The sequence below is a fragment of the Felis catus genome, chromosome E1 (assembly GCF_018350175.1).
Source record: "Felis catus isolate Fca126 chromosome E1, F.catus_Fca126_mat1.0, whole genome shotgun sequence".
Classification (NCBI taxonomy): domain Eukaryota; kingdom Metazoa; phylum Chordata; class Mammalia; order Carnivora; family Felidae; genus Felis; species Felis catus.
Genome location: NC_058381.1, coordinates 4,792,869 through 4,795,284, shown reverse-complemented (window position 1 = coordinate 4,795,284; position 2,416 = coordinate 4,792,869). Strand labels below are relative to the sequence as shown.

The window sequence follows — 2,416 nt, the reverse complement described above, 5'->3', positions numbered from 1 at the left end:
TCCTTAGACTGGTCTTTTCTCTCTCTCCTAAAGCGGTGTCAAAGCTAGAATAATCACAAGGCTATCAAACAATTACACTCAACCTGCCATTAAGAAGTAGCATTCACTTTTAAGTCTATAAAAATACTTTATAACAAGTATTAACAAAGTATAACAAATACTTTATTGCCTATCAGGGAAGTCTGTTTTGGAAGAAATCTGAGGGTCACCTTCCTTTCTTTCTAACCTTTCCCTAATGCCAGGTCATAGAAGGATCTTAGAAAGCTCCTGATTCCCCTAACATAAACCTACTTTTCCAGGTCTATGCAAAGAATGACAGCGGCTATACTCCCAAATAGACTACACTATATCATTACTTCTCCTTGATGTTATCAAGAATACAAATCCAAAGTATTAGTATCATTAGCCCACAAGGATTTTTTTCAGCACTAATGCCGATACACCATATATTCAGAGAACACACATCGGGTAATGGGTATGCCATGCAAGAGTGAGATATACCCTTCTCCCTAGGAAAACTACAGGGTGCCTATCAAGTCTGGAGACAAAGAGAATATTATTCTATATACTCCAATGTAATATCAATAAGCTATTAGCCTATGTTTCCAGATTTGATGGCTGCCTGTATAATCATGTGAAGAGCCAAAATAAATAAATGATCAAAAGTGTCAATAAAATATGAGTCCCTAGATAACTTAGGTGCATATTCAACACACATAATAATGAGTATCACTGTGGTGCAAAAACCCAGATATTGTAGCAATCTGGATTACTCAGAGAAGTTTTTCTAGATGATCAAGATTTTTTTTAAGTTTATTTATTTACTTTGAGAGAAAGAGGGAGACAGCATACATAGGGAAGGGGGAGAGAGAGAGAGAGAGAGAGAGAGAGAGAGAGAGAGAGAGAGAGAGAATCCCAAGCAGGCTCTGTGCCCTCAGCACAGAGCCCAATGCTGGGCTCAAACTCATGAACCATGAGATCATGATCTGAGCTGAAAATCAAGAGTTGGACACTTAACCGGCTGAGCCACATAGGTGTCCTGATGATCAAAATTTTCAAAAATGAATTCAGTTGAGGTGCAGAGCCAAAAGTATGACCTTCCTAGACAGCATAAAGGAAAAGCCAAGTGGTCACTATCCATGTGAATTGAAAGCAAGAGTATATTGGTTTAAATGTACTGCAGGAGAGTGACTTAAATCAGACACAAGGAAGCAGCTTAGCAGGTAACTAGGATTCCCACTGTCATTCTGGCCTTAGGAAGGGTGTGGGATCACCCTTCTCACTTTGGCCCCGCTTTCACTTTGTTCCCACACCACCTATAAATGCTTCAGTGCCTGGTAACTTGGCAGTAATGACCAAAACCAATGTCGTACAACAAACTTACTGCAAAATCTGTCCAGAGTGGGTCAAAGGACTACCTTAAAATTCATATCAAATCCTACTGAGAACATTATTAAAATGTTCTGTCTTCCTGAAAACCACTGCCCACATTTCTCGGAGGTCTGCTAAAGAAAATGAATGTGAAAAAAAAAAAAAAAAAACCCAGTTATGAAAGAAAGTAAAATTCTATCTATACCTGTGGTAACCAAGCAGGTTAGGAGTTGGCTAGGAAGGCTCCATCAGACGCATGACTCCTATAAGACCCTTCCTGATGGCTTTAATCTACTCCAGACACAAGAGTGATACCAGAAAGCACGCTGGGCTGCCATACCAATCAGGTGACCAGAGTCAAGGCTGCTGAGTAATTTGTGGTCACTCCCTTCTATTCTCTGGACCTCTGCTATTTCCTTAGTAAAATGAGGAATATGGGTCTGATGGTCCCTTACAGTAATAGATCCCATGACCACTACAACCAGTATCTCTAGACACGTGCTTTCAGAAGGTGACCCATTTCATTAAACGGATTGAAATGTAAGTGCAAGAATACAGGAACTGTTGCCAAACAGAGTATATGCAGCAACTTGGGTCTCAGCCGCTGACAGACAATGCAGACACAGAGAGACACAAGACAGACACAATAACAAACATCTCTTAAAAGATCAGAATAGAAAACAATGTTCAGGTATCGTTTGTAAGCAAAATGTGAAATATATACCATGGGTAGCTGGTGGAGGAGTCACAGGTGCTGCCTCTAGACAGAGAAATGCCCTGCTTTCTAATATTTTCCTATGTTGAGTTTCATAGAGGAAACAGGATTTCACAAGCAACTTGCATTTTCAAAAAATGAGAGAAGTGGACACCTCAGCTTGGCGAGGCAAAGAAGTCTGGAGCCAGCTTGAAGTGGGAGTGGTCTGATCTGACAATGAATCAGAGGGAGCCGACTGGACGCAACAAAAGAAGCCGTCCTTGGCTGCTCTTCACGAAGCAAGTTTCAAAATTCAAAATTACGTTTCCAAGCACCCTCAGGAAAGCACAA

The 2,416-nt window shown here is 40.7% G+C and overlaps 1 protein-coding gene across 7 annotated transcripts in view; it reads right to left on the bottom strand.

The window, feature by feature from the left end:
- ADPRM (ADP-ribose/CDP-alcohol diphosphatase, manganese dependent) overlaps positions 1-2,416 on the bottom strand; it is a 578,681-nt gene that overhangs the window by 459,138 nt on the left and 117,127 nt on the right. The window lies entirely within an intron of this gene.